This window comes from Lathyrus oleraceus, chromosome 5, assembly GCF_024323335.1.
Source record: "Lathyrus oleraceus cultivar Zhongwan6 chromosome 5, CAAS_Psat_ZW6_1.0, whole genome shotgun sequence".
Lineage (NCBI taxonomy): Eukaryota > Viridiplantae > Streptophyta > Magnoliopsida > Fabales > Fabaceae > Lathyrus > Lathyrus oleraceus.
Window position 1 is genome coordinate 484,705,562 of NC_066583.1, and position 11,718 is coordinate 484,717,279.

Below are 11,718 nucleotides of genomic sequence, written 5' to 3' on the forward strand. Positions count from 1 at the left end.
CTAGTATTTCCCTAACAAACCAAATCATAGTGCATGTTGTAACACCTCAAAATTTGCCCCTCCTCTTTTGGGACTAGCATATCATATTACATATCATTTTTAGGTCATTAGGCATTGCATATTGCATATCATGTGGTTACATTGTGCAAGTCATCCTCACAAGTCTTGATCAAGAAGATGAAGAGGTCATGTGCAAGCCAGGGTTTCATTGGACTGGTCATTAATCATCTGAGGATGTGGAGGTCCAAATTAGGGTTTTGTGGTTCTCAAGGAGATTGGTCTTCATCTTGATTGAAATGATTCATCATAATCATCATGGTTTGTTATCATCAAGTGTTTGATCAGGATACCTTGAGATTAGGGTTTTGACCACTAGTCAACTCTAATCAGGTGCATTGGGCCAATCATGGCATGGCTAGGAGATGGGATCTATAGTGGATGTGGGGATCATCACATGATTTTATTGAGCATATTAAGGCTAGGGTTTCATCCTTGGGCCATTTCATCAGAAGATTGGGGCTCAGATTGATCAGTGCATTGCCAAATTCATCTATCAGTTGGAAAAGTCAACTGTGGTCAACTATGCTTGATTTAATGGATTTGGAGGTGGAAATGGGTTGGATACACTTCATTTATGTTGAAACAAGTGTTATTTGACATTTCAAAGTTCAAGAATGGAGAAAATCAAGTCAGACAAGAAATTGCCAAAAATAGAAAGTGACTTGTAATGGAAGTTTCCAAAAATGGAAAGTTTTTGACCTCAAAATTACATGTCCAAGGAAGCTTCAAATGAAACTTTTTTCAACATGAAAGTTGTAGATCTTGCTCTCACCTTTCCAAAAAGTCCAAGAACTTGAAATTCCCATGTATGGTTGGCAAGTTATGGTCCATTCAATTTCAAAAATGACCCATAATCAAAGTGGCATAACTTCCACATGGAGTGTCCAAATTGAGTGATATTTTTATGTGCAAACTCCATTTGACATGTACTTTCATGACGCATAATTTGAATTCATAAAAAATGGTCAATGCAAAAGGTCATTTTTCAAGTGCACAATTAAAAATCCAAGGGCAAAATGGTCCAAGTTGAGAAATAATTGGAATTTTGGTATGGGAGTTTTTGCAACACCTCACATATGCCAATTGGAGATGGTTTGAATTGTCATAAGCTTTCAAAGTTCAATATTTGGCCAAGTCATTTTGGAACTTGCATTTTAAATGCACAATTTGGCATAAGCATAGTGAAAATGAAAAATACAATACCAATGGCCATGAGACAAATGCCAACACATCACAAATGGTATTTGGAAGGTGTCTGAGCTGTCATACAGCTGTCATGAGCCCCTATGTGAAATACCAATTTTGCCCTTGCATTGTAAAATTGCATTAAGCTAATCAATTTCATTTTTGGTTAATTAATGATTAGAGGGTGATTAAACTGAGGTATATATCACTAATCATAACTGAATGTTGGTGATAATCACAATTCACAAAAGCTTGTAACTGTTTTTCCCTCCAAATTGCAAATTCTCTCAAGAACATCATCAACACTTTTCAAGATTTCTTCACCATTTTCTCAATCATTTTGAGAAATTCTTTTTGATTCAACCTCCATAAACCATAAGCTTGGACTGTTTTGAGGAATTGGAGCAAGAAAGTATCCAAATCGCGACTATTCAAAGTGAGTGCAATAATGGTGATTGGAAAATTCTTGCAATTGGATCAACATTGAGCTGAAGCACGAGTGTCTAGCACCTTCCTCAACCTTCTTCTTCACCTGTTTTGGAGAATTACATCGTGAATCATCAAGAATCATTGCTGCCTTCATCAATCGGTTAGTTTTCGAATCTTACCATTTCTTTGATTATGATGTGCTTTTTGTAGATCGTTTAACGTAGATCATCGTGATACTCTTAGTTTTTGAATTGGTTAATTATGGAATGAGTTATTGTGATTCGAAGTTTTGATGTCAAACCTTTAACCGCTCGATCCGTGAGATATAGTGAGAGTTAGGCAAGAGTGTTAGCATATTTGTGATCCTGGTACTTAGACCTTTCCATTGGTATCTCGTTTGGCTATTTTCATGGAGATTTGTTCATAGCCTTTGCTGGAGCTGAAGAACGTGAAGCGCGCGAAGGAGGAGGTTCAAAATCTGAAAAAAGCTACGTTTGATCTTCATTTTTCGCTTGGCATTTGAAACTTTTGTTTCCCGCCTGTACCAACCATTAGCGCAGTGACAACACATTATTGATGCTGTGCGTTTTGGACCCTGGGTTTAATATTTACGAGATTGCCACTGCTATTTAATTAATTCATATATTCCATTCAATAATTATTCAATAATTCATTTAACATTTAAAAAAATCATAAAAAAATCATTTTAAATCCAAAATTAGTGAGACTTTTTTTGATAGATCCCAAATTCTCTCTAGAATTTTATAGGCATGATACCATAAGTTGTGCATGGAGAAATTTTGACCTTGCCTATTGATTTTTGACTTGTGTGCATATTTTGTATGTTTTGCCATTTTTAACATGAAATGCTCATACTTCCAAATAAATGAATGAAACTTTTTGTGCTTATTCTGGACATGTTGATGGTGATTTTCATGTAGAGTTTGTGATTTTTGGATACCTGGTTGATTAGATATGATTTTTTGAATCTAGGTGTGACAATTTGTGTCACACCTAGCTAGGTCAACTTCATGAATTTATTTGCATGACCTAGAGATGTTGGATTGAGTCAATTTTTTGCATGAATGATCATCGATGTGTCAAGATAACATGTGAATTTTTCTGGAATTGTTGGTTGAGTTTTCAATTTGATTGATAATTTTCTTCTCTGTATGCTCATTTTGCAACATTGTGTGACACATGTTTGTATATCTTTTGTGAAATTCTCATATGGTATTGGATGAATGTGAAATTTGGTGTGCTGATTATAGACACATTGTAGGACATCATGCTTTTGGTCCCATTCATTTCTAATATGTTGTCACTGTTTTATGAATTATTGAAGTGAATGCATGTGTTGATGCTATGAATTGGCTTGAATAATTGTGTCTGGATTTCTTGATTTTCATTGACCTAGTTCCTTTTGTACAATTAAGCTGAAAATTGACATGCTATACATTGAATGTGTCCTGTTTAGGTGTGAATTATTTGAGGATTTTTGGAATTGTTTTGATATGTTTTTAATTGAAGTCATTCTGTTTGGACTCTTGGTGTTGTATTCGACCTAGTTTGTACCAAATTGTGCATGAAATGATAATGGTGAATGATATGAGCATGGGACCAATTGCATTTGCTTGCTATTTGTTTGAATTTGATTTTGGTTGAGAATCACTTGCTGTTTAGATTTTTTTCTCCCTTTTGGACCCTAGGCTTGGCTTAGTGGTCTTGTTTCTCACATTTGGTTTGACTTTTCAGGATGAAATGCATAATGCTTAAGGAGAATGCTTCAAGTCAATTAAATTGAGATTGTTGGATGTTGAGAACTAATTTGAATTTGTTTTGTAGGTTTTGAAGCTTGAGCTTGAGCTTATAGCTTGCACTTTTGTGCATTAACCTGTGTTGCTTGTTTGTACAGATTAACTGATTAAAATTTGCTGTTTATTGTTGTCTGTCTGAGTACTGATGATACTTGATTGATTTCAGGTACATTTAGTTGCTTATAGTTCTTTAAGAACTTGCTTGCTGCTGCTTGGTTGTGTAAACCAATTGAGGTAGGATCTCTTGACTTCATGTAGTCTGGGAGACCGGGCCTGTTACTTGGCCGGGCAAATGTCTGAAGTCCTCCTTAAGAGGCAATCTTTGTGGTTGGTTACATTTGTGCCTAAGCAGGTAAAGTCCTTGATTAAGGAAATTGGTGGAAGCCAAGGGATATGCAATCTATCCCCCACTATTCTGTTGAGTCGTCCCTCTGCTCACACGGCTGTGTGTTGATGCATTGGGGCACAAACCTAAGATCTTGTACTTTGTACAGTCGAGTCAGAGTCTTTGAGCGTAGAAGGGTTCCATCTTTCTGAACCCACGCTCCTTTGTCTGAAGCTCTCCCTGGCCAGGGATAAGAGCTGTGAAGTCTAATCTTCACTCACCTTTCATCTGCTTCACCTTAGCCCCTCAATGGCAAGGTTAAGAGCGAATTATACCCTTGTACAGATGACTTGCCTCGGCAGTCAAACCCATTGTTTGAGCCCACTTGATTGGTTGTAGTGTGTGCTTTGTGAATATTTGTTTGACATGTTTGCTTGAAATGCTTGAATTGTTTGATGCTTGTATGCTTGCTTCTTTCCTGGATAGGATTAGCTTGCAGTTGTGCAAGTAGGTAGAAACCTGAACATAGGGCAATGATGCATGATAACACTAGGCTCGAGTACAGCTCCCTGGTAGTGTGTCTCCCCTTTGTCTATGGTTAGAGTTTCTGTCCCTTTCAGGGGAACTACATCGCCCTGATCCTTGTTCCAGACGAGGTATATAGGCAGGAGGTCGTGCGAGACCTCTCCGGGCAACTTTTTTTTCTTTTTGTGTGTGTTGCTTGACGATTGCTAGGCTCGAGTTCCCGACTCCTTGGCAATTCGTTGTTTGTTTGTTTGTTGTGTGCTTGGAAGCCGGTGTAAGTCCATCAAGTGGCATCTGGGTTCCAGTGTTGGGTTTTTGGTTCGGAAGCTGACGTAATGCCATCGAGTGGTTGTCGGGTTCCATGTTTGCCATCTGTATATGTGTTTTGTGTTGTTTGGCATGCGTGAGCCGAACTACAGTAGCTCTGATTCTCGTTCCAGACGAGATATGTAGGCATAGGATGCGATGTCCTATCGAGCTCCCTTCTCTTAACCCCACCTGCGTTCCCTGTGTGTGTGTGTGATGTTTTAGCAACCTTTTCTTTATTTTAGAACGTGGATCCCGTCGAGTACGACGGACGTGAGGGGTGCTAATACCTTCACCTTGCGTAACCGACTCCCTTACCCTTTCTCTTTGGTCGCGAGACCATGCTTTTTCCAGGTTTCTCTGAGCGTTTCCTTTCCCTATCTTGGGATAAATAACGCGCAGTGGCGGCTCTGTGTTTGTTTTTGTTTAGCCCGCCGGTTGTTTTTTCGCAGGATGCGACACATGTGTGTAATGTAACAGCCCAATTTTTAGGAATTAATTATTATATTATTTTATTATATTTTAATTTAATTATTTGGAGTGTTAAGTAATTAAGTGGTTGTGAGGTAGTATAATAATTGATTATATTAATTGAATTAGTATGTTAATTAATTAATTAGTTGATATGAGATATAGTTAAATAAGTATATTAATTAAATTGGTATGACTAGTGAGTGGTTAATTATTTGAATTTAAATTTAAATTTAAATATTAGGTATTATTGGACCTAGTGATTAAATTAGATGAGTTAAGCCCAACTAGAATACTATTATAAATAGTAAGAGGTGAGGGGAGTGAGAAATATAATTCACTGGAGCACTAAAGGCAATAGAGAAAGAGGAGAGAAAAAGTAAAGAGGAGTCAGGGTTTTCATCAGAGTTACAAGGTAAGGGGGGAAATTCTGATTATTATGGGTTAGTATGATTGGTCAATGGGTAGGAACATGTTTAGGTTGAAATCCTTAATTGGCATGGTTTTAGAATTATTAGGGTTGATAAATACTCTTGAATTGTGATGATTAAATTATGCTAAAACTGTGAATGAATTATAATTTCTGAACATGTAGCTTTTTACGGAATCAAAATCGGAGGTCCGGAAGTCCTCCAACGATGAAAAATGCGGAGAATTCTGCATTTTGTTTCGTTGTTAGCGCAAGAACAGCTTTCTGTCTTGCGTTAACCGGTTAACCTAGGGTGTTAACCGGTTAACACTGTTATGATATTGAAAAAATTTGCTGTCTGTTTTGCGTTAACCGGTTAACCGGGGGCGTTAACCGGTTAACACTGTTAAAAATTGCCAAGAAGCGTATTCTGTTTTGCGTTAACCGATTAACCCATGGCGTTAACCGGTTAACACTGTTTGAAAAGTGAAAAATTGATATTTAAATGTTGTGTGCGTTTTGGAATGAAATCCCTGTGTACCTATTTGATGATTGACCTATGTTGGTGAATAATATATTGTATGAATGTGTATGTATACCGTTATTGAATTGTGAATGATTTATGGTTATGTATGTGTATATGTAATCGTAATTGATGTGTTGTGATGAATGAGTATTGTTGGTGTAAGCCCTAGAGGCCAATACTTTTTGGTACTTGTATCGAATTAATAAAAGGTTTTTTCTTTATTATGGTTGATTAATAAAGTCCCTAGAATAGATAGTCCGTTTAATGTATTAAGTGTGACTTAATCATGAGAACACATTAAACATAAGGACACTATTCTTAAAGTATCTGTAGTCGAGCTTTAATGTGAAGTGGGATAACATTAAAGCATTAAGACTATTATGTTTGTAGACTGATGATCACATCTCATGGATCATGGATAAAGATTTATCAAGTCTTAAACATAGGTATGAATATTAGGAGTAATATTTATACCGGATTGACCCGCTATGAGAATACTATATAGAAAGTTATGCAAAGTGTCATAAGTTATTCTCATGGTGATAATAGTGTATTCCACTCTTCGACCTGAAACCACTATGGATCCTAGATGTAGAGTCGAGTGCTTTATTGCTGATCCAACGTTGTCCGTAACTGGATAGCCATAAAGACAGTTGATGAGTACTCCACGAAGCATGCTGAGGGACATGAGTGACCTAGATGGAATTTGCCCATCCTGCATAACAGGATAAATGTCTATGGGCCCAATATTGAACTGGACAAGGATGACACGGTCTATGCCTTGTGTTCAATATAGACATAAGGGCAAAAGGGTAATTATACACATAAGTATTATCACAGAAGGTTTTGTCAGATCACATGACATTTTTGTGTCTTGGGTAGCAGTGATGTGTTGCTAGATACCGCTCACTGTTTATTATGTTAAATACATGATTTAATATAATTGCCAACGCCACGAAAACCTACAGGGTCACACACAAAGGACGGATTGATGAGAGATAGAGTAACTAAGGAATACCGTAAGGTACGGTTCCCTTAAGTGAGTTATGGAACATCGTAAGGTACGGTGTACTTAAGTAGAATACGAAATATTGTAAGATACCGTGTGCTTAAGTGATTTTGGGCATATTATAAGATATGGGCCAAAATACACTTAAGTGGGCTTTTAGCTTGAAGCCCACACAAGTGGTTCTATAAATAGAACCCTTGTGCAAAAGCATTGGTTGGCGGTTGCATTTTATTTTCGTTTTCTCTCTCTTTCTCTCTCACTCAAAGCCTTCATTCGTACCAGCTAGCACTGAGATTGAAGGAAGCCGTTCGTGTGGACTGAGTAGAGACGTTGTCATCGTTCAACGTTCGTGATCGCTTCGTGGATTTGCATCAAAGGTTTTGATTGTCACAAGAGATCTGCACCAAAGGTTTCAACCGTCACAAGAGGTAAATATTCTATCACTGATCATGACCATTCGTAAGGATCTCTAAAGGAGAAATTTTTAATTTCCGCTGCGTTTTGGACCGCAATTCTCCTTCAAGTATATGTACCAATTGTGAGTCATGGTGATATGTGGGATGTTAAGACGGTATATAGATGGTCTTAATTGCATATGTGTTGGTATGTGTGCATTCATTCATAGCATGGTTGACTTCATTGTGGAAGTGGTCAAGCGGTGATCCTTAATTGGAAACAGACGTAGCAGACGTTAATCTTTGATTGGGATTAGGCGTAGTATTTAAGCGATGAACCTTAATTGGAAACAGACGTAGCAGACGTTAATCCTTGATTGGGATTAGGCGTAGTATTTAAACGGTGATCCTTAATTGGAAACAGACGTAGCAGACGTTAATCCTTGATTGGGATTAGGCGTAGTATTTAAGCGGTGATCCTTAATTGGAAACAGACGTAGCAGACGTTAATCCTTAATTGGGATTAGGCGTAGTATTAAGCGGTGATCCTTCATTGGAAACAGATGTAGGGCTTTGGTCTTGTCCGGATCGGAAGCGTGGCTTGGATTCTAGATATTGAATCGGAAAGCGGTGAAACTTTGAGTTCACATTGAGGTACCACATGCATGGAGTCACATTGTCTTGCATAGAGTCGTCTATAGTTATGTGATCATTGAATGCATGTATTGATGTGAGTGTGATGTACATTTGAAATATGTGGAATGATTGTCTGTTAATATCATTGATATAATAATACAAAGTGTGATGAATTCTTTAATTGTGTTTTAATTCATTGTGCCTTATTATGCTATTTCATAATGATTGGAATTCTCACTCTTTCTGTTTGAATGTTACCTTTACATGGGTATCGTGCAGATACTACAGAGTAGTATTGCTGGAGTAGGTGGACGGTAGCTCGCTCAAGAATAGCTGGAGAGTTTTCGTATTTAGTTTGAAATTAGGTAATGAGTCAATGCTCTGGTCATGTAACACGGGGTAGATTAATGGTATTGAACTCGTATCTTATTTGGATATGCTTTATGTCATTAATTGTTTTATTTTATTTGATCATGGTATGGGACATGGATCATCTTATGAAATACATGAGTATTCTTTATTTTCCGTTGCGAACGCATATTGTTTGAATATTCATGATGAGTGAAATGTGTTATTTTGAATGACCAGGTGTATTGTTGATTTTTGAAAGTTTAAGTTTCGAAAACGTCGATGTGACGCCCTTTTCTTTATATGCGTGCTTATTTACTCTGATTATATGCTAAATAATTTGGGTAGAAAAAGGGGTGTTACATTAGTGGTATCATAGCATGGTCGACCAGTTGGTCAATAGTCGTTACTATTTGTCTGATACATTAGTCGTATCAGAGCAGGTCGGCCCGTCCGGCCAGGTTGTTTAATTATGTTGTTCCCTGGTATGCGACATGTGTGTGAGAACACTGTCGGTGCTTGTTTTATTTTCCATTGGCAGGTTGGGAACTCGAGGATAAGATGAGGGAATCATATCCGGAGTTGTTCGTTTGAGGTAAATTTTCGTGGACGAAAATCTTTTAAGTGGGGGAGAGTTGTAACAGCCCAATTTTTAGGAATTAATTATTATATTATTTTATTATATTTTAATTTAATTATTTGGAGTGTTAAGTAATTAAGTGGTTGTGAGGTAGTATAATAATTGATTATATTAATTGAATTAGTATGTTAATTAATTAATTAGTTGATATGAGATATAGTTAAATAAGTATATTAATTAAATTGGTATGACTAGTGAGTGGTTAATTATTTGAATTTAAATTTAAATATTAGGTATTTTTGGACCTAGTAATTAAATTAGATGAGTTAAGCCCAACTAGAATACTATTATAAATAGTAAGAGGTGAGGGAAGTGAGAAATATAATTCACTGGAGCACTAAAGGCAATAGAGAAAGAGGAGAGGAAAAATAAAGAGGAGTCAGGGTTTTCATCAGAGTTACAAGGTAAGGGGGGAAATTCTGATTATTATGGGTTAGTATGATTGGCCAATGGGTAGGAACATGTTTAGGTTGAAATCCTTAATTGGCATGGTTTTAGAATTATTAGGGTTGATAAATACTCTTGAATTGTGATGATTAAATTATGCTAAAACTGTGAATGAATTATAATTTCTGAACGTGTAGCTTTTTACGGAATCGAAATCGGAGGTCCGGAAGTCCTCCAATGATGAAAAATGCGGAGAATTCTGCATTCTGTTTCGTTGTTAGCGCAGGAACAACTTTCTGTCTTGCGTTAACCGGTTAACCCAGGGCGTTAGCCGGTTAACACTGTTATGATATTGAAAAATTTTGTTGTCTGTCTTGCGTTAACCGGTTAACCCAGGGCGTTAACCGATTAACACTGTTAAAAATTGCCAAGAAGCGTATTCTGTTTTGCGTTAACCGATTAACCCATGGCGTTAACTGGTTAACACTGTTTGAAAAGTGAAAAATTGATATTTAAATGTTATGTGCGTTTTGGAATGAAATCCTTGTGTACTTATTTGATGATTGACCTATGTTGGTGAATAATATATTGTATGAATGTGTATGTATACCGTTATTGAATTGTGAATGATTTATGGTTATGTATATGTATATGTAATCGTAATTGATGTGCTGTGATGAATGAGTATATGTACCAATTGTGAGTCATGGTGATATGTGGGATGTTAAGACGGTATATAGATGGTCTTAATTGCATATGTGTTGGTATGTGTGCATTCATTCATAGCATGGTTGACTTCATTGTGGAAGTGGTCAAGCGGTGATCCTTAATTGGAAACAGACGTAGCAGACGTTAATCCTTGATTGGGATAGGCGTAGTATTTAAGCGGTGATCCTTAATTGGAAACAGACGTAGCAGACGTTAATCCTTGATTGGGATTAGGCGTAGTATTTAAGCGGTGATCCTTAATTGGAAACAGACGTAGCAGACGTTAATCCTTGATTGGGATTAGGCGTAGTATTTAAGCGGTGATCCTTAATTGGAAACAGACGTAGCAGACGTTAATCCTTAATTGGGATTAGGCGTAGTATTAAGCGGTGATCCTTCATTGGAAACAGACGTAGGGCTTTGGTCTTGTCCGGATCGGAAGCGTGGCTTGGATTCTAGATATTGAATCGGAAAACGGTGAAACTTTGAGTTCACATTGAGGTACCACATGCATGGAGTCACATTGTCTTGCATAGAGTCGTCTATAGTTATGTGATCATTGAATGCATGTATTGATGTGAGTGTGATGTACATTTGAAATATGTGGAATGATTGTCTGTTAATATCATTGATATAATAATACAAAGTGTGATGAATTCTTTAATTGTGTTTTAATTCATTGTGCCTTATTATGCTGTTTCATAATGATTGGAATTCTCACCCTTTCTGTTTGAATGTTACCTTTACATGGGTATCGTGCAGATACTACAGAGTAGTATTGCTGGAGTAGGTGGACGGTAGCTCGCTCAAGAATAGCTGGAGAGTTTTCGTATTTAGTTTGAAATTAGGTAATGAGTCAATGCTCTGGTCATGTAACACGGGGTAGATTAGTGGTATTGAACTCGTATCTTATTTGGATATGCTTTATGTCATTAATTGTTTTATTTTATTTGATCATGGTATGGGACATGGATCATCTTATGAAATACATGAGTATTCTTTATTTTCCGTTGCGAACGCATATTGTTTGAATATTCATGATGAGTGAAATGTGTTATTTTGAATGACCAGGTGTATTGTTGATTTTTGAAAGTTTAAGTTTCGAAAACGTCGATGTGACGCCCTTTTCTTTATATGCGTGCTTATTTACTCTAATTATATGCTAAATAATTTTGGTAGAAAAAGGGGTGTTACATGTAACAACTACCTATTTTGAATGTGACTACTACCTAACGCATTCAAAACTAACAATTTTACCTAATACATTAATCAAAAATAAAAAAAAGTTAAATGAGAAACTTACTCAAAAAAATGTTGATGAGAATGAAAAAATGTTGAATGTAGTATGGAATGAGTTGGGATTGGTACTATTGAAGTAAAGACACGATTGTTGTGTGAAAAATTGACTGGAAAAAAGTTGCTCACGAGCTCCAATGGGTATTTGTAAAAGTTTGATAAAATGAAGAAGGAGAAGAGGGTTTGTCCGTGCTCATTATATATAAATTAAACGCGCTCGGAGATGCATCTCCAAAAAAAACCTGA